General features: G+C 38.2%; 1 protein-coding gene across 1 annotated transcript in view; it reads right to left on the bottom strand.

The window, feature by feature from the left end:
• Positions 1 to 22971, bottom strand: part of LOC140234675 (uncharacterized) — a 41761-nt gene that overhangs the window by 9725 nt on the left and 9065 nt on the right. The gene's annotated exons all lie outside the window — the stretch shown is intronic.

The raw sequence follows: 22971 nt of genomic DNA, 5'->3' as shown, positions 1-22971 counted from the left end.
CGTTCTTCCAGAAGTCTGGGGAAAGGTCTGAATGGCGTACCCCTACAATACCAACCTATGAAATGAATCTAATTTACAGGGTTGCAATAGGAACACACAAACTCGGAAGCATGGGGATACCATGGTGCTATTTGTGGTTTCCGAATGTACCCTGGTGAGCAGCAAATGAAGGTTGATTCAATTGGACCATTCATGTTTCCCAACGCTATAAGATCTTTAGCAGAAAGTCATATTAAGTGTATGAGTATAACTTACACAGGTGCATCTATAAAGTGTATGGATGGATAAAATGAAGGCTTGCTGATTAATTACAGTGGAGAAACAATCACTGTCTCAAAATCACTCTTCTTGTTGTACATGATGGCCATTTTCAAATATCATTCTATAGTTACTCATTGGCTAGATAAAATTCAAGAATAGGTAACTTTCATATTAAACACAACTTTGAGAATACCGTACTCAAAAACAGTTGCGAAAAACCCCCACCTAACGGATGCAGGAGGATTACCCAAAGAAATCCAGATTTTTATATCAAGTTTTTCCTTTAAAATATGGATATAAGCAATGTGCAATGATATCAACATGACAATAATACTACTTAAAGGTACCTACAAATCTTAACAAGGCCGAGCTATTTGGGCAATATGACTCACATGTCCTTGTGTAGGACAGAGTACAGGAGGGAAAATCACAAATTACTTTACTTTACTTTTACACACACTCTTTCTCTATCTATATGTTATATTTCTTCCCTCTTTAATTTCTTCAGGAATGTACAGATCATAGTTTCAGCCTATCAATATTTGAAATCTGCTACTTACAATTATACAAAGGTAGTATTTATTATACGATGGAAAATGGGTCAGAAGCATCCTAATTTCTCATCTCTTCTTTGTGAACGCTGCCTAACTCATCTGTTTTGGCCATCTGGCAGGCTCAACCGAATCTGGGCACTGCCCAGACAGACGGCACGAGAAAGCCCCTCAAGTTTATCTGACCTCAAATCAGAATTTCATACTCGAGTCAACACTGCCGAACCGATGACTGAAGCATGGAGGAAGAAAAAAGTAAAAAAGCACAGTGCTTTGATATCGCCTTTGATGTAGAATATATTCTTTTCTCAACAATTTTCCATGGCTGGATGGTTACGGGCTTGCAGAGACGACCTCTTTGCCTCTCCCTTTACTGGCATGTTTACATTTCTCATTGCATTTCATCTCCTCTCTTTCTTGACCACTGTGGAGCAAGACAAATATTATTCCTGCTCATCTACCAAATTCAGTGATTCTGCAGTGCCTCCTGCAGTCTGCCGACTAGGTGATGAATTTTTCATTTTCTGACGACTGCAAGATGTTTGGGATTGCCCCCCCCCCCCCCACATAATCAAATTGCTGCTTTTCATGCCCAATAGTTGAAGCCCAAATCAAGTTTTGATGAATCAAGGCACTCCGAGCAATATTGCAGAATCAAATATTTGATAGCCAATTCTGACAAAACTTGGCACACGATACACTTCCAAACATAAGAGAGGAATACACAAGGCAACCAATATCTGTATTTTAGGTTTTCTAAAATCCATTTCATATTCTCTCTCAATACCCTTTCTCTAACAAGTGCCACAGCTATGAATTTTTGCAGCTTTATGTCATTTGTTTGATCTAAATCAATACTCATTAGCTATTCCTTCTCATGCTCTCATGATGTACAATTTTTATGCATACAAAACAGATACATCATCTCCCCCCTCCCTTGAAAATGGATTCTGCCACGCAGCTTAATATTGCTTTCTTAAAATTGTAAATCCCCTAAAAACCACTGCACACAATCCACTTAAGATTCACACGCCTTGTTTACTTGCAGTGCTGACATGCAGTTAGGGAATTTTGACACAAATTCCTCATCTTCAGTCTACTGTTCAGTCTGTTTGGATTTCACGCCACATTGTTTCTGCTCGAATAATCTCATTCCGACTTTCCGATGATGATTCACCGGGCCTCAGATCCACTGTAGAGGGCCGTGCGTCATCGTCATGCGCCGCCCAGATAGACACAAGCCTAATGTCATTATACCACTATCTGCGAGTTCGCATGTCTCCATCATTTGTGGCTGAATTTGCGAGTAAATCTGCCAAAATGGCAGCAGCAGACGAGGATTAGTAGAGGAGCTTGGACTAATTAATGAGAGGGGAAAAATGCATTGTCTTTGAAGGATGAATTTCTTCTCATGCCTTTAATATATATGAAATGCTCTAAAACCATTTAACCCGTTGAGGATGGGCTAATTTTGCTACAACATGTATTTCCCATGGACACCTGCCCGAGTATACTCGGGACTCGTCCTCAACGGGTTTATATTTGGTTTTGTCTCAAATGCTATTTTGGCAGGACATAAATACATTATGCTTAAGTAGCACAGGCTGTAAACTAACCTAGATCTTTTTTAATTATAAAAAGGACGTGCTTTTGCTAAAACTCCCACAGGCATGTCTTCTACTCAAATTTCACTGATGTGTTCTACTAATATACTGTAGTAAATCAATCCAAGTATTCGGGTCAATCTTCCCTTTAAGATAAATAAGTTGATAACCTTGTGTCAATATGAACATGTTCAATGAATATCACACCAATCAATGTTATTCCCATATTATCATACACATTTTCTGTATAATACTGACACTTTACAGTATACGCAGCATACTTCAAATTTTGTCGCTATCATGCACTTGTCGAAGTTTTCAATTTTTTATAATGATAGTAAGTGCAAGCCCCTACAAAGAACAAAATTTACAATGTACACCTGGTTTCTCTAGAATCGCTCATTCATTAAAATATATATATATATATATATATATATATATATATACATATATATATATATATATATATATATATATGATATGATATGTACATACAGACACTCTGAATGAGACTGTGGTATATGTCTCTTGTTTCACCTGCATTCTATCAGAATGAAATATATCTTGGATGACCTCTCATGGAAATTGGCATTAACTGCCAATAAACATGTACTTCTACTCAAGCTGTAGCTCAAAGAAATGCTTCAAACAGAAAAGTATTTCCTTCAAATGAATACTTAGAATCTCAATGCAACATTCTGAGTGTAGATCTGTCTGATTTTCTGACACACTGTGTAGTTTGAACCTTCACTGTTAGAGGCATAGTGCCAATCCTATTTATCTTGACAGTTGAACCATGATAATCCTTTCCATAAATTCCTCTTCTGTCAAATGGCAGCTTGTCGGGCATTCTTCCATTCTGATGATATATTTACATTGCTGGCCAGACTGTATATACAATGTATACAGGGAATTTTTGTGACTCACATAATAAAGCATGTTTCATCCATGCAATGCTTCATAAGCTGCAGGGATTTAGAAAGGATTTCACTTACATTTCAAACACAATATTCATCATATAACCAACAACATACTTGTCATTTTGACTTTCACTATTTCTAGACTGTAATACTGATATTTTCCATGCTTCTCTCCTGAAGTAAGATCACCTATGATTGCTATAATACATTTCAAGCCAGATTCAATTAGTAACTTCCTTAAAAAAATAAGCCCATTACATTTGTACATTTGCTTCTTGAATGTGAGAAATATATCAGTCATGGACTGTTGAAGATTAGGAAGAGTAGTCTAAACTTGTTTATCATACAATAAATGATGTTACTGTAATTGTCCACATAATCAACAATATGGCTAACTTTTTTAGTGGTTGGAAATGGAAACTATTCCCCTCTAACCTGTACCTGTAGTTTGGTTCTATTCATGCATCTTGCATTTCTTTCTGTCTCAAGAAAAACAAAAAATAGGATAATCTGACTCATTATCTACTGATTATAAAATGTACATCAGCAATGAATATTGCATTACATATGGAAGCTGTCACTAACAGCTCTGGACAAGAATACATATTACAGGACAAAAGGATACACGTGTGCACTGTGGTCTATGAAGACTCCCCCCCCCCCCCCCCCCCACTATACAGATAGGCTTATGCACCTGTATATTATCAAAACATATACCAATCCTCTATATATCTTTTCAACCAGTAAGAAAGAAAAGGAAGCCATACAGATTTCAGTTAGCAAGAATTTTATGAGTGGCGGTACAGTGTCCGTGTCTCACAAATGCAGAATAGGAAATATAAATTTTCCAACCATTTCCAATTCTAAGAATTCATGCGAACACACACACACACACACAAACGCATTTATACTTTACTGCCACTACAGTTCTGAAGAGGTATTAAAGTTATACAAACTAGGCAAGTGCTGCATCGCTACACTGCTGGTTGTCATTTGTGGGGCCAATAGCCATGCCCATAGTATATGCACCATCAATAACAAGGAAAAGTAGAAATTACGCGGTGCGTAACATATGTCCCCGCCGGAAGTAGCATTTTGTAACAAAATGTGCAATATAGGTCAAAAAATCAAGGTCAAAGGTCAAAGAAGTCAAAGGTCAAAATTCTGTGTAGAAGTTTTGAAGCCCTCACCTAGTGCCATCACATAAAGCAAACGGAATCGAAATCGGGTTAGAAATGGCGAAGGAGTAGCATTTTGTAGCCAATGTACAATATGGGTCAAAAATCAAGGTCAAAGGTCAAAGAAGACAAAGGTCAAAATTCTGTGTAGAAGTTTTGAAGCCCTCACCTAGTGCTATCACATAAAGCAAACGGAATCGAAATCGGGTTAGAAATGGCGAAGGAGTAGCATTCTGTAGCAAAATGCACAATATAGGTCAAAAATCAAGGTCAAAGGTCATAGAAGTCAAAGGTCAAAATTCTGTGTAGAAGTTTTGAAGCCCTCAACTAGTGCCATCATATAAACCAAACAGAATTGAAATCGGGTTAAAAATGGCGAAGGAGTAGCATTTCGTAGCAAAATGTGCAATATAGGTCAAAAATCAAGGTCAAAGGTCAAAGAAGTCAAAGGTCAAAATTCTGTGTAGAAGTTTTGAAGCCCTCACCTAGTGCCATCACATAAAGCAAACGGAATCGAAATCGGGTTAGAAATGGCGAAGGAGTAGCATTTTGTAGCAAAAATGTACAATATAGGTCAAAAAATCAAGGTCAAAGGTCAAAGAAGTCAAAGGTCAAAATTCTGTGTAGAAGTTTTGAAGCCCTCACCTAGTGCCATCACATAAAGCAAACGGAATCGAAATCGGGTTAGAAATGGCGAAGGAGTCGCATTTTGTAGCAAAATGTACAATATAGGTCAAAGGTCAAGGTCAAAGGTCACGACTGAAATTCTGTGTAGAAGTTTCAAAGCTCCCATGTAGTGCTATCATATAAAGCAAACAGAATCAAAATTGGCTCGTAAATGACAGAGAAGTAGCAAATTGAAGATTTTGATCACACACGGACGCACACACGGACACACGGACGGACGGACGGACGGACACACGGACGGACGGACGGACGGACGGACGGACACACGGACACACACACGTACGGAGCCCGTTTCATAGTCCCCTGCTCGAACTCGTTCGGCGGGGACAATTAATGGCAACTGACAATATCTCTGTGTTTTATCACCACTGAAAGTGCACTCAGGCAAGTACTATCAATTTTCATCTTAACACAACACTGATACAGACGAGGGCGCCATTGCACTCACTTGTAGGCCATTAGCTAATTTGTTTCCTCTTTTCAATCCGACTGCTCTGAAACCCACTTTCCGTACAGCTATTGAGTTCTTTCAACATGGAGAGAGAGGTTTCTGGGTGAAGTTTTCCCTTTATCAAGCCCTGGCTGCTTGCAACAGCAAATTTTGATAAAACATAAAAACTGAAAACTGCCACAACAACTACAGCATGATAACTGTTTTATTGTTTTTCTGCATTTTTGAAAAAAAACTTTTGTTGGCATAATTCTTATCTACAAATGACCCAATCACACCACAAGAGAGAGTGTGTGAATGCTTTGAAACATTGTTGAGTGAAGTACCAAATCAGAAATCCATCTATAACAAATAAAGACAAAAAAAAAAATACATTTGTGATGCAACACTATGATGTAATTTACATTATTTCAAGTTCTTCCACAAAAAGCAGCCTGCATATTCACATCTCTAACATTGAAGCAGGTAAACAGGCTGATTCAGTACAGAGGGGAAAATAAATGAACTCGACTGGTTTGTTTTACACAGATCCACACATGGCTGTGGCATTTCTGAGCTCAAAATAGCTCCATCCTCGTTTGAGAATGACAGAGCATCCAGAAAGGGGGAATTGAGAAGGATACAAGATTATGACGGGGCTCCTGAAAATTGCTTGTATCCATGGGTAGCGATGGGGGGGGGGGGGGGGGTTGTCAGTCCACCTTAAAGGTCACACGCACTCTAGCTGCTGCATATATCTATGCCATGGATGGACAGGTTAATAATCAGTGGACATGCCTCAGCTGATGAAGAATTGACATTCAGTGGCTTAATGAGGCATATCTAGTGATTACAGGTCACTGGTACGCCAGGTAAACCTTGACAAGTGCAACTGTCATTGATGCCTTCTTATTCAAAGTGTGAGAGCAAATTAGACTGGTGTTGGTGGGTGTATCTTTCTCCTACTTTAACACAACATGCGCACACCTCTTGAAGGTAGTGGTAATGCTTTGATGTGAATGTAATCAACCTGTTACCTCCGTCAACAGGTTGGTGTGTTATTGTGCTTTGCAAGACTTAATTAGTGCTACATCTACTTGTGAATAGGGTCAATATTAACTGTACTTTTCTTCAGAATGATAAATTGAAACAAATCATCAATAAGTAAAAAACAATCAAAAAATCTGGCATTACATTTCAAGAATTTCAAGAATTCAAAAAATAGCAACCATGAGAAACACTCTTGATTTTGTACACACAGATTAAAAATTCACCTTGCCATGAGTGGCAATGTAATTTTCAAAATTGCATATTCAACAAAGATACGTTGAAGCTTATTCTTTGAATGATAGACAATTTCTAGTTGTTTAGTTCACCTGCCTCCCAGCTAAAACTGAACGAAGCCAGAGAAGTGCAGCTACAGCATCAACTGCATGAGACCCAACATACTGAAATTCTCTGATATCAAGACATCGCTTTCTACACGCATTGGTTACGGAAGAACGAAAACAGAGATCTAAAAGCAAGAAAAGATGACAAGGGAAGAGATGAGAAGGAACAAGATGAGATGAGATGAAAAGAAGAGAGTGAAAGATAAGAGAAAAGAGAAGGAAGGAAGAAAGAAGAGAGAGAGGGAATAGACCACTTTTATCTCCTACCTCCATATGGGAGGAGTCTCGCATGGTGCTATAAGAAGAAGCAATGACTCATCCGCCTCTATGCCCTCAACTCCTTGGATGACACTCATGCACAAAGAGGGTGTGAATCTCAAGCTTGACTGGCGTCAAATGGGTCGGTCCTCTGAATGCACAATGCACAGATTAACTCTCTCGTTACCAGTGGCCTCTGCAGACAAATATACTAGATGGCAGCAGTAGAATCTCAGAGTAGACTGAGGGTTAAAGAAGTAAGATTTACAATCCCATCTAAGGGTGTGGTAACTTTCTCTTCCCTAACTTACCTCTAAACCTTCCCCCATTCCATCGAAAGTGAAAGTGACAGACTGAAATACATTTCATAAAGCCTACCGATTGGAATGCTAAATATTCACAGCAAACCAATAACAAATGTCTTTACTGCACAAATTTCTGTTCATGCACATACTCAAAGGACTATCACTTGATAATCCCCAAAATAGAATTAAAAAAAAAAATTGTTGTTGAATGTGAATAAATGTTATATCCACATGCCACTGGAATGGCCATGTTACTAATACTAATAGTACGGTACTCCTTTTCACACCTCTGAAATATCTAAGCAACAAAGGTGCTGATCCTTGTATTTCCATGACAACAACACAACAACCATCACTTGTTTTTCTGAACATATTGTAGTACGCTTACTAAATGCCACTATACCATCCCTTTAAAGCTCTGGTATGTAATTGAGATTCCTACCTAATTAACTGAAGACATCCCAGTGACTCTTTATCCTCAAAAATATATTCTGTTTTTAAGAATGGACAGCAGAAAAAAGGGGCTTGATAGGGTCAATAATTGCCTTTGAATTTGCAGCTCTTAGGTAAACATTCCAGTAGTCTCAGTTCCAGACATGGGGTATTGCATTTCTTTACCTTTCAGTTAAAATGCATTATTCCAACCACAGCATGATCTTGAACATATCTGAAGGTAGAATGAATCTGATAATGCCTAAAAAAGGAGGGGGTTGGGTTTCTTTAAGCCATAATGTGACATAAAGTTGTGGTTAATCACAGACATGAAAGAAAGTAAACCTATGATCTTCACAACTACTGCAAAAAGCCAATTAGCTACCATAATTTTTCTTTGCTCTCATTGTAGCTGCTATTACTGGAAGTTTCAATACAAATAATCTATATGAGCAGAACCCCCATATTTTGGTGATGAAAGCATTTGTATCCAGCATTTACATAATCATTGTACAAGTGGAAATTTTCATAGTGTTGAAATTTTCGCGCATTTTGCACAACCAAAAACCAGTGCAAAAAAGCACGCAAATGTTTTGCTTGCTATATGTTCCAGTAGTTTGTGTCTTAATTCCGTAGAAATTAAAAACGTGTGAAACTCAACTAACCCGACCAATCGCGAAAAATTTCTCACGCAAAAATATCCACTTTTACAGTATAGTATACATTTTGTACATCAAGCTCCGATATTGGTCTAACTAAACAAAGTCTATGATTTAGAAACTAGCTAAAATCTGTGTCCATTACCACAAGGCATTATGCCTTATTTGTTTGACTTTGTCGTCTCCTTGACATTTCACAAACAAGACCCAAATCTCTAATCCTTTGTATCACAACCCACGTGTCTGTTTGCAAAAGTCTTCATTACATACGCTTGTCCAAGAATTGTTCACAGGATAAAAACTTTGTACATCTTAAGCGATACCTCAGGTGGTGCTATTAGTTCATGGTAGTACTAGGTCCTGTACATCCTTTGGACCTAACAAGGACTTTGTACTCCATTGATATGGCCATCCCGCTTCAATTCTGCCAATTCTCATCAAATCAGACAAGGGAACAGTCAGGGCCTTTTTTGCCCACTTTTTGCAGACTGGGATACATTGTACCTGGAATGTACAGAGGAAATTATGCCAACACATGTGGCGACTGATCCCTGAACCCCACAGTGGCCTACTTTTCACCATGGAACTACTAACAGAGTTAGTAGCTCCATGTTTTCACTATGTCCACTCTTTCTCTTTCAGAAACCTGAGATGAAAATACTGACAGGAAGTCCTTACTGGATGCCTGGATGTCGGGATTGCCTTACCTGGCCACATGTGGGGGCAAGTGGGGGGTATCAGACTGCACTGTGCAGTTGCTATGGCAACCAGAGGAGTGTCCCTTTTTAAAGCTGCAAATGCTCTCTCCTCCTGGGTCAAGTGGAAGAGCTCTGCATGAGGTTTGCATCTTGATTGACAGTGACACTGAAAACGAGCTATTGTGGGGGCCATAAGCCACAATCTACAAACTCCTAGCATGGCCTAAGATCCAATGTCAAAGGTCAATTAGTACACTACAGTGAACTGCACAATGATATACAGTGTCAATACTAGAGCACTAGTGTTGGGACAACCATGACAAAAACAAAACAAAAAGAGGATGAAATTCCAACCACAACAAACATACATATTAAAAAGATGAATGGTTATAAAGTTGTAACATGCACTCAATGCAAAGTGGCATTGCATGATGTGTCTGTGCAAATCTGAGGCACACACCATTGCACAGACTGTAAGCTGCCATGGCGGCTGCATTATTTAGTTTTTAAATGAATGCTAATCCAAGTGTATCACGCAAGGCGCTTCCCACAATCTTCTTGGCAGGATACCAAGTTTTTGAGCTAAAAAAAAGGGGAAGAAACTTGTGTCTGGCACATATCAGTGACTTTGCGAGTGTGTCATGGATGTTTATATAATGAAATCAGCAGCCATAGCTGGCCACACACACTTCTCATGGATATGTGTTTGCTGCTGTAAAAAATGCACAGGGGTTCATTACACCTCCTTGATTCCATATTAATTCATTTCAAATACGTGCATGAAAATTGTGGAATGAATTTGAGGGTCAGCATTAACTTTTTTTTCTCTGGTGGCCTGTTCAGGCCACTAAAATCTTTAAATCTGAAATTTTTGGTGGCCCCCAAAACAGAAATTTAGTAGCCAAAAATAGAGGAAAACATAACAGTTCATTTTTAATTTCAGTTACCTGATTGGGCCACCAAATGATAAGCTTTTTGAAAATTTGGTGGCTGAACATCAATTTTTAGTAGCCCCGGGCCGCCACTAATGTCAAAACCTGCTGTAGTTTCTCATTATACACACAAATGATGGAAGTTATCCCTCATATTCACTTCAACCAAACAGACATATTGGTGCTGAAAAATTGAAATGTCAAACAGAGTGAATTTTACATGCACAGCTTGTTTTCTTTGCTAGGCAGCATTTATAGGCCTACAAATCCAAGATACCATAATTTTATTGCGGCATCCGCCTAATTATGGCTACAGTGTACTAGAGATTCTTATTCCTAACACAGATCTATAGTTGACGTTATAAGGATAATAAGAATTTAATTGTGACTATGCTTCACTGGGTACCACGTAACAATATCTGCATCCTCATTAACTGAATGACATTTTATATTCATATGTCTAATGAGCTATTTCCCTTCCAGCCTCGTACAGCAAAGAGCAAAGTATTGGAAGACACTGTGGGAGAGGAGACATCGCTAACAAACTCGGGTGTTATTAGCAATGATGAAATCCACAGAGGACTCGTTCAAACTCCTCTCCTCCTTCCAACCACTCAAAATTGACTCCTGGAGCCATATTGGATTATATATGTGCCACTACTACTAAATATCACACACACACAAAAAAAAGAGGATAACATTACAAGCTTGGGAGGCAACATGTAGAACATCTACATGTAATGGCTGAGGCTTAGTCTTGTAATACGAACAACATCGTATGCTTGCTGAATAATTGATGTAATGACACGAGTCCTCAGTTTTGGTAAAAAAAGAAAACATAAACAAAATATCTAGACCATTGTTATTATCTGCTTCAGTTGCCCATGGTACCCAATATAAGATATAATTCTTTGTGGATAACACAAATGCATCATAATTTAGTTCAGTTATTATTATTATTTTCATATGATCACTTTTGTCATAGTCATTCCATTACAAGCAGTAACTAAATTTCCAATTCTGCAATGATGCTTACATTTTTCTAGCAGAAATTGTTAACTTTTTTATATCACTTGTGCAAGCACTATGTCATATTATGACTCCAAACAATGATGGATTTTTTTTATGTTCTTCAATACATTTGACATGTAATGCAAAAAGAAAAAAAAATACCCCCCCCAAAAAAAAAAAAAAAAACACAACCCACACACACACACACACCTGTATGTAAATCAGATGTGCCTCACAGTATTTTGCCTACCGTAACTCTATACTGTGTAGGGAAAAGCTTTGCCCTATAAAATGCCTCGCATAATTCATCTTCTACCACACCAGAGAAATGTGAAACGCCCTCCCACGAGCCCCTACCATCCATACTGTATGCAGCTTGAGTGTATCAGCTCCCCTATCCAATTAGCAAGTCTTGTTGGTTACCTCACTAATGGCCTGTAATTACCGCTAATCAGCTCACTGCACATCAACATCATATATGGCGGGCATCTGCCTAGAATAGAAATGAATGCAGGGGTGGGTGGACAAATGGCATGCGAGCTCTTCGGCCGGCAGGAGGTACACATTGGTACACATGTGTCAACGTTGCACGAAAGTTACCATCGAAAAAACCCCAACAACAACAACAAACTCTTCAGTTCAGTTTGGGGGTGATTTGTAACTCTTTCACACACATGTTTGCCATGTGCATATTCCTACAAGTCCTTAGTTTGTTCACTTTTTTTTTTTTTTTTTTTAAAGTTGAACTGTTACTGCAACAAGTATGTGCTCCTCAGGAGTACACAAGTATATAAATTCTTGAACAGGATGGAGTACATAGGTACCTTTATATGACAAGATGTCAGCTAAAAGAGAAAAAAGAATTGACTAGTTAAATCTCAACATATCTTCTTTTTTGTGTGGGTACTGGACTTTCTATGGGGAATTCCTCATTACTTGATGCTGCTAAGGGAAGTGAAAGAACTACTATATGACAGCACAGTGGATAAATGGAAGGTGGGCAGAAGGACATGTGTAGACTATGAACATACTACACAAAAACAGCATTCTTACTGCCCTGAAAATTTGTAAACTCTGCAGGAATGGAACATTCCATGGTTCAAGAATCTTGCATGCTGAATGTAGGCCTACAACTGTACACCATAGTGCACAATGGTACTTTACCAAGACCTTATGACATTTCAGATAAACAGATAAACTTTTCAACTTTGCTTCTTTCAGCTTTTTTTTTTTTATTCTCTCTCTTTTTTCCCCCTCAAGGTGTTAGGACAATGGGGAGATTCTTCATTACCTTCCCATATGAAAGCCTTGGAAGACGGTTCTTTGTACACCTATAGCCACACAGACCACAGACTAACAATAGAATCGAGTGGGACTCCAACCCTTGAAGAACACAATGCATGCCATGTCTGCAGTAATCATGAGTAAACATGTTCATTATTTGAGTAGACAAGTCATTTATCAGCCACCCCATGAGTGATACAGTCTAAAAGGCATGTTGCAGTCACTACTTGCGTGGACGTACGTTTTTGGTACAGGTAGTCATTTGGTAGCTGCATCAGTGACTGATGCGCCCTACAGTCCAACTGCAAGTGCTGCAGATTTTCTAAATACACACAATCTGATGGCACATTACTCCTACTGCACATGATGGACTGTGACACACTGAGTAAAATATACAAATAAATGTTTGAGGACGGATGTGGAAGAAAGGGGTAGGGGTGCACAATAGGCTGGCAGAGAGTGTTGGAGTAAGGGGGCAAGAGGGGACTGTTGTTTACCGAGGAGTCACTCACTATGAGCAAATTTAGGATGACCAACCTCTTTCCTTCATCCAATAGATAGTAACGGCAGACATCTTCAACTGACAAACGAATGTTCACTTGAACTGTCAACTGATGCGTATCCATTTTACTGTCATGCAATGTTGTCATCAAAAGTACTGTACTTGCATGATATGCGTTGCTCTCTACGTAGCACCTATTAGTGGAAAGATGCCCGTGCAAAAAGTGCAGTTAAGTCCCATTAAAGCAATAAGCATTTGGTTCTTGCTGCAAATAATGAGTGTATTTCTCAGGAAAGCAGTCAATAGGATTCTCCCACATCAACATTTGTTCAATGACTCACAGAATAACATTTTAAACATCTGTGTGGGTGTGATCTGACTTTGGAGAGCATTCCACATAAAATGAAAAAAAAAGGCAGTACTGGAATATGAATCCATTATTATTCATCTGCCTACATTCTTAGGCAAAAAAAAAAAAATTGTTGCATTGGCGTAACATGAGATTTTCAAATAGGGTCGGTCGGGCGGATTTTTTTTTTTTTTTTTTTTTTTGCTACCTGCATTTTACGTGTAAAACTCGTGATCATCTCAGTAAACAGTTACAACTGCTGCACCGAATGTGCTGTGTTCATTTATTCTACAAATCATTTATGAGGCCGATATTACTGGAATTATACCCCTTCACAGAATTTAAAGATGTTGAAATCCCTATCCTGAATGTTTTCACTTCATATTTTACTATTTTGACTTAGATAAGATAGATGCAAATTGACCCATATGTACGATCTTTTCATCGCACACGGCGATCTCTATTACAGTCCCACATATACAGAGTCGTGTAAGTTCTCCACACAAGAAACCTATGGTAAAACTGTGCACAATACATCGCAGTCTGAATGCTACGTATACACTGAATACTCAATGAGTACGTGTCCGTGTTGGAAACAGATGACGTACTGATCAAGGAAGGCTTATGCGAGGCGCTAGATCTCTCCCTCGTACATCCGATATCCCCAGAGCCGTTTCCACTTCCGGGTTTGTGCGATCGCGATCGCAATCAACAAGATATTTGATATCGATAGCAAAAAAAATAATAAAAAAACATGGGGTCGGCGGAATTTTTAGGGTCGGGCGGGTTACGCCAATGCAACAATTTTTTTTTTTTGGCCTTACAGAACAAACACGTACATGTACAATACATGTAATTACCAGTACACAGCCGTCATGTAAAAATCATAAGCCTATAGTTTCTCACTCAACAGCTTTATAAAGTGGGAGCATGGCTGCCCAAGTGACTATAAAGCAAAGATGTATGAGTCAACATTACACTACATTGTAGGCAGGGGATACTCAAAAGCAAGTTTTCTGCACAGAATATGCTTTGAATGCATAGAGCAGTTTTTTCCCCATTGTTTTTAATAAGTCATAATGTAACCGAGTTACGAGACTAGAAATCATTATTTTAATTGAACAAACCACACAGTTTGGTGGCATTATTTTCTTCCATCTATCATGACGTCACACAGAGGCGTTGCATTCCCCAGCAAAGTACAGGTTACTTTTGAAAGATAACGTTGAACATTACAAACGTTTCGATTACCTTGGCAAATAATTCTCTCCACTATGATTGTACCAGGCTAGGTCATGTGATCACATGAGCAAACAAAATGAAATGTTTGCTCTCCTTTAAATCAAGAGGCCAAATCAAACAAAGTCTCATAAATCGGGAAATTGTTGATTAAATGTAATTTTTGCTGGGTAAGTAGTGTTAGAACTAAATACCATCAGATCTGCAGGTTAAAGAGGGAAGAGGTCAAATATGAATGAAAAAAGGAGGCATGAATGTATGAACAAGTAGAACATTCAATAAAAGCCAAAATTCACCACAGGCCAAAACTGTTTGCTATGAAGTTGGGACTTCCATTCACACAAACAACAAAAACAGAAAATCAACAGTGCAATGAATGCACTACTGATGCAGGGTACAAATTTCATTTATAAGCTACATATCGTCTGTTGAGAATGAGAAGGGCGTTAAGTGGTCCTGAACACTATGGGTTTAGTGGCAACTTAACGCCCTTATCATTCTCAACCGACGATATGCTTGACAGATGAATATGAATATCCGTCATGATTTTGCAACAAACAGAATCAAGGCCTATTTACTGCATCGTGGTTGGAGGAGTAATTTTTGAAGGATGTGCATAAGCTTTGACTCTATGGGTGAAAAATCATGGAGGGAAGGGATATTTTTTGCCTAAAAGACCTGATTTGAAATCTAGTGATTTTTAATGTATCTACATGGCAGTAATGTATAAGAAGATTCTATAAATCTTTCTATAATTTGGACAGGATCCATCAGATAAGGCACACATAAAAACCTGGAGCAACACCTCCATTGGTGTTTGATAGGGTGGGTTTTATAATTTCATTCCTTCCACTATTATCATCTTGGTATGTTTCATTAGAAAAAAAAAAAGACAATTATGTATGATTTGAAATGTTTCTACAATCACTGAGTGATATACAGTAAACTTGTAGTTCAAGAAGTGTTCATGAGTATAATGTGGTATCAATATAAGAATGTAACAAAAAACACATATTTTCCTAACCATATGTTTCATCTTCTTTGAGTGGTAGTCATTGCAACTTAATGTCAGCAATATGTCTAATCATGGAGCTATCGTTTGTAGCTCCATAGTCTAATGGTTTCAGAACATATCTTGAATCCCAGAAAGTTGAGTGATTAGGATTTCTGTGATGCTTTCACATGTTGAGACCAGCATACACTACAAACACTTATATTGTATCATCACTTGTTTCAATAGGGATTTACTGTTCACAAAACCATGAACTATAAACATGCAATGTTTATTTATATTGCATTGTATGACACATTTCATTCTCCCACGTACTCCTTTAAACCATGCATTTTTTTTCTTACAATAAGACTTTCTTTTAAGGTTCCTATCAAAATCATATGCTGGATTTTAACCAGTAAAGTTTAACCAAGGACAACACATATCAAAAATAGGATCAGAAATCTATAATTACCCCATCCCTACCGCACAATCTCTTGTTGCCATGGATATAACCGACATATTGTGCACAATATACACAACAGCCCATGCCTTATGTAATATCTGGCCTCCCATACATTCACTGTCACACTAGTATGGGCACATTGTCTTGCATATCTAGCACACGTATCAAACAGTGCTCAGTCCCTAATTAGTATGCCGGGCAAGGACCCGCCATTCCATGCACTGTGAGTGGCGGTGTTGATCGCACTGCTAAGGCTCGTAATGGGGAGGGGGAATTTCATTAAATCGTGGTTGGCTATCGATTGATCGTGGGCCCCCTCGTAGGAGATTAAAGGAAATGGAGAATTAATATTTTCTTTTGTCTGCTGGCTTGTGGCAAAGAAAAGGCTCTGATTTGGTTTCATAAATCAGGTGCAGTTTAGCTATACATGTTTTGTCGACTCATAGTCTGTGCACCAGTACATTTAAATCCTGTCTGTAAATGTTTCCCCAATTAATGTTGTAATCTTTGCAAGTCATCCAGACACGGGAAATATAAAACCCAAAATAACATACCAGGTAAGTGGTTTCGAAATGGGCTGTACTAAATATAGTTGGCTAATTCCTTGGTATAGTGAAATCTTTCAGGGATGCATTATTTAGATGCTGGAATTTTAATGTCAATATGTACTGAAGCTCAAACATTTCAATTCAATACTCATATATGCTACTTGCACCATTACAGACTAAATGTGACTAAACATGTTCACCTATATGTGCACGGTAAAACTAACATTAAATTTCTAAACTTTTTCCTTTTTTTTCAGGGAGCACATTGTACTCAGAATTACTACTAGAAGGTGTTAATAGACTTTATTCTCACCATAATCTTCATGAAATCGGAAGAATTCATTTACAACCAGCCGTAAATGATAATTTGTGCAGAGCATCCCATTCCTTCCACATGCATGTACTATACTTAAAGGGTGTGAAAGGCTACCTAGAACTTGCAGATGGCCAAACGGGTCTAATGGCAGAGGGGAGGGGGTAATTTGGATCAATTTTTCCATTACCGTGTCTGCGGACCCTAGGGGTGGCTGAAATCAAATTTGCAGGGAAAATAGGGACTGGGTAAACAGTGAACTAGTGAATGAAAGACGGTTGTACAAATATCCCGAGTAGTTTGGCTCTTATAACATACTCACTCTATCAACTGCACCTCCACAACTTCAAATGCTTCTTATTATAACTCATTCATATCAAACTGGAGCTACATTCATGTACAATGTATGGTGGACCGAGATCACTGCAGTCACAGTGGGCTTCACTTTTGTATTTGGTATTTATGATAATAATGTCTGTTTTCAGACCCTCTGACCATAATCTGTCTGTTGCCTCATTTGAAGAGTTTGAAATAAAAGGCAGGAAAAGAGAACAACCTGTGCTCGACCATTCACTATTATTATTATTTTTTTTTTATTTGGCATTTGCAAAACAATACAAGTGATAACAGAGAAACAGAATAAACAAACAAAACACAAGAAAACGAAGTGTCCGGCTTTCCTTGTTGAGCTTCCCTAAGGAGCCGGGTTGGAAAAAAGCAATCAAAATCACTATGACCCTTGGGCATCTCCAACCAACTTTAGGAAGCACGTCAGGAGTAGTTGAACATAAAAGAAAAGAAACAGTACAATTTTGACTTAAGCGTAAAAGATAACCTTTACCCTCCCCCCCCCCCCCAAAAAAAGAAGAAGATAAAAACAACACACAACTAAAACACGAATGGTGGATGAATGCTCTTTGCATAACAACTTTACACTATGGTATCAATACAAAACAAAATACATGGTGAGGGAATGAATTAATACACATGCAGTGTGACTTCCTATATTGTGAATATTGGTGTGGAATCCAATGGGACAAAAATTAGTGACTTAAAAATATCAGAGCTGACGGTAAAGCTAAACAACCTTGAATTTATTGCCATATACTAGAAAAGTTTGTTGATTTCCCTTTTCAAGCAGACATCACCAATAGGGGGATTCAAATAGGGCAAGCAAGGCAATGCTGACAGAGCAAAGGCATGACAGGAGAGGAGATGGCCTCTCCTCCATGCTGATATGCTAATCTATTTCTATCTCATACCAAAGTATTTCTATAACACAAAGTAACCGATTCCTTCATCTGTAGTCTGAAAATATCCAGTTGTGGATTGAAATTCACTCATACAAATGCATAATACTAACAGAATACAAACACACAAAGAACAAATTGTCTTCCAAGGAATATACGGAAATGATCTTTATGCCACTTTCAAGCTGTAGATAATGAAAAGATTTATCCTGTCTGTGAGATAACATTATGTAGTCTTTCCTGAACGTCGATATTACATAGAAAATTTATTGTCAGTTCACATATTCCATAACTTTTCAGAAAGGGGATGGCTAGTAACTGATCAGTGGGAATCAGTGGGAATGCTGGGGGATGATTGTTCCAATTCTTGTGGGATTCATTTAAGAGTACATCATATATCTATTGTTGTGTGAAAATTATTTGCTTCAGAATGGTCTCATATTCAAGTAATGTGCAGTTCAATGTTCCCAGGTTAGCATGCCTGTACAGTGACGGGGCGATCGTTAACGGCCCGTCAACGATGAACTGCACATTACTTAAATATGAGACCATTCTGAAGCAAATAATTTTCAAACAACAATAGATACATAATGTACTCTCAAATGAATCCCACAAGGATTGGAACAATCATCTCCCTGCATTCCCACTGATTCCAACTGATCAGTTACTAGCCATCCCCTTTAAACAAGCTTTGACAGTTATGCTTTATTTAACAGGGGTCGCACTTAACTGTTTTTTTTAACTAGCCAGGCGGACTACTTAGAATCAATTTTTGAAGCAATATTTTGGCAAGCCAGACGGACCAGTAACTTCATAATTTTACGATTTTTAGCCAGTCCGACGTGATTTCGGGTGGCCAATGGCCAGCGGACCATCGCCAAATTCGAACCCTGGTATTGACCGATTCTGTGACGCGCTATGTGTATTTTTGGCATGGGCAGCGCCATTACTGCGGTGTCTCAGCCGACCCCCCCTTCTCTCTCCCCACCCCTCTCACGCGCGCTTAATGAGAAACTGATGCATGGTTGTTTTAGCCAATGGGCGTCTCGTACTGAGTGCACGAATGCTTGCTTAGTGCGCGAACCTTTGTTACAAGTGCGCGATAAACATGTTGCCCGTGGGGTGGGGGAGAGCAGGGGGGGTCGGCTGAGACACCGCAATTTGAGCTCATGGCTGCGCCCAGTGCCATAAAATGTCTGCTGCCCTCAACGAACCCGAATCGGTCAATAGGCACATATTTAGATATGATACAAATGTCATCTCAAAATGATTACTCTGAAATAGTGGGGCAGATCCTTTCTGCCAAGTCTGATAGTGATAGCGACTAGAATTGAGACTACCAACCATGCAGTGTTAGATCAAATTATATTCCAGACTGATGGAAAGCTGGGAAGCACTGGGCATGCTCGAAATTCCATCTGTGGGAGTGAGTTGGTGGTGCTGTATGCATGTACATGTATGTCCAAAGGGTTAGTTGAGGACAGCAATATCACTTTAAAGGGATAGGCCTACTTAGCTAGAATCACTTTGCTGAATGAAATTCAAAACAAAATATTCCTAAATCTTACAAGTGCATGGTTATAGATATATGCATAGCTCAGGCACATCTGTATCAATTCCCACCCCCATTTTTTTTTAACATCTAAACATAACTGGAATTCTATGCATTCTAATGTTTATTCCAACTACTCTCAAAAGGGACACTATCACAAAGATTCTCTTTAAGGTGCTCATACAGCAATAATGCACTATACCACAAAAAACACAACAATAATACTTCTACCAGAGGTTAGCAGAATTTCGCTATTTAACAAAAAATAGTGAACACGTGTATATTTGAGGACTAGCATATGACACTGTATGATACACAAACCCTTTTAACACAATCATTTCTTTGTTCTTGTTGTTGTTGCCTGTATGAAAATCATAGAATTTTTGCAGATCCCCTGAAGGATCTAGGAGAATCATGAAAAAGAATTGTGTACACATTTACAATCAACAGAAATCTCCAGCTTCCCATTCATCAAATGTTCATCGGACCATGCACAAAATTGATGCAAAAACTGCTTTCAATACATTTCTGGCATGTAACATTATGTAGACAGGTGCTGGTTGTTTATGAGTTAATACAATGAATGTCTTGATTTAAACTTCACGCTGTATATTTTATGTTGAAGAGCAGTTCATGATTCCTTTATAATGTAAATTGTTTGTTTGTCAGGAAGAGGGCACAATAAAAAATAAAAATAAAGCTATTTGTTACACCAGAATCAGTCTTGTCCAGTCATTAAATCATTCACACCTTCTCTGCCATAGAATTCAGAACCCAGCAGTCATCATGTTCATTCCTGTCTGGAAGACTCCAATGCATAACGTGTCAGAAATTTTAAAGATTCCTGAAGGCATTTAACAATTTACTTTTTTTTTAATGGGGGGGGGGGGCAGTGTCTATCACATTCACGAAATTATATCTTTCTGTAGATGTGAAACATGAATTCATCAGTTGAGAATGATAAGGGCATTCAGTTGCCATTACACCCACAGTGTTCGAGACAAATTAATGTCCATCTCATTCTCAACAGACGAATTTTAAACTGCATTCCTTTATATGCAAGAGGATCTTGGATTTTTTTAGACATAAATCTGACATATACGTAGTATGTTCTCTCCCAGACAATACTTATTCAACAAAATTCATCTTCTCAGTATAAAGGCAGTGTAACAAACCTTGAAAGACATACCAGGTATACAAAATCAGTTGCTTCCAGGTGAAAAATCAACAAAGATTCTGGTATGCTATTGTGTGCATTTTAGATGTAATATAATGGCAAAACTATTTGTAGTGGAGCTCACTTACAAATAGGATTCTTTCTTTGAGATATTAATCTTGGAATTATCATTCTTCAGTGCAATGACAGTAGGTCTTCCATCAGCAAAAGATAAATGTGTAAAAGTCAAAGAGAGGTATGAATACCATCAGTTCATTTTCTGGTACAAAGGGTATAGCCTGCAGATGCTATTCCATACTATGTCACAGATGCTACAAGGGTCAAGAGTACAACCTCTTCAGTTGCGTGGGAATGGGCACGGAGCTACTGGAGAATATGATACTACCCAAATGATATCTGCTAACAGGCAGGAAATGGAGAAAATATTCAGTTTCTGTGCAAAAAAAAAGGAAAACAACAACAGCATAGATATTTCTGTCTGTCTGTTGGGCACAGCAGTGCAGCCACCTCAAGTGTCCTGATTTAGTTTGGCACTTTCCTGTATACAATCTGTTGTTACAATTCTCCAGTTTCCACTTTGTGTCAGCCATGTCAACCGTGATTGGCTGCGGCAGAGGGCACACCACACCCTATACCAGAGTGTATAATAGGTGATGAGGACACTGGGGCAGGTGGTATCCACATATCCCAAACCGAGTAATGCTATTCCACTTCACAAGATCACAGTTCATCACCCACATATCACTTACACACCCAGAAGAGTTGGTAGCTATCGAGGGAAAACTGGTTATTCTTTTTTCTTTTCTTTCTTTTTTTTTTTTTGCTATGAGCGATATATTTAGTTGTGGGAACAGCTTAGCTTTACACTGAGTTACCAAAAACAAACTGGAGATAACATAAACAACAAAAAGTGCTAGATTTGATGCGAGTATGAACAACAAGAATTTTCTTTTCATTTAGAAAAGAAAAACAAAACAAAACAAAGTACAAGTCAGTCCATATCTTTATTGAAACTTACCTGAACACTTGCAGAATTTCCTCATGTACAGTGTACATAGGGCCTATGCCTAAAATTTGTATTATACATCAAGTTCACGTTGCTACAAATATGTTTGCAAAACTTGTGTAGGGAAGCAGAATGCATTCTACTGATTTAAAATGGCCTTCAATGGAACAGGCCTAGTTAAAAGATGCATTCCATGTATATATTTCATAAAATACCTCAAATTAAACCATCAACAAATGCAGTCAAACACTTTGAAGAATCATGGCATTTTTTACATCTAAAATCATTTGGGGATTTTCCCTAGGATTGTATGCCAATAAGTCAAAAGATCAGTGTCATACATAATTCTTCACAGTCATGCAAGAAACTCTACATTCTTTCTCTTCTTCTGCCACAGCCATGTGAAGACATGTTACTTAAAGGACAAGTTCACCTTCATAAACATAAGGATTGAGAGAATGCAGCTTTGAGGATAATTGGACAATCGATGCAAAAGTTATGAATTTATAAAATTTTTGTGTTGGAATTGCTGGATGAGGAGACTACTAAGGCTTGTGATGTCATATGAGTACAACAGTATAAAGAAAATGTAAAGAAAATTCAACATATTTTCACTTTTTTTCACATAATAAAAGAGCACTTGACTTGACTCTTTCTAAAGACAATGGGAATAATATTACTCATAACATATATATATACATGTCAGTAACGAGTCAAGGGAATGTGTACTTTTTTCAAAAGATGAAATTTTGTGAAATTCTCTTTACATTTTCCTTATATTGTTGTACGCATGTGACATCATACACTGCAGTAGTCTTCTCGTCCAGCGGTGACTGCACAAAAACTTCAAAATTCATAACTTTTGAACGGATTGTCCGATTTTCCTCAAACTTTCAATGATGTGTTCTACTAATATTGCTACATTCTCTCAATCCTTATGTTAATGAAGGTCAACTTGTCCTTTAATGTTCAGGTCA

The sequence above is a fragment of the Diadema setosum genome, chromosome 11, assembly GCF_964275005.1.
Source record: "Diadema setosum chromosome 11, eeDiaSeto1, whole genome shotgun sequence".
In the NCBI taxonomy this organism is placed as follows: domain Eukaryota; kingdom Metazoa; phylum Echinodermata; class Echinoidea; order Diadematoida; family Diadematidae; genus Diadema; species Diadema setosum.
This window is presented reverse-complemented; position numbering and strand designations above follow the sequence as displayed.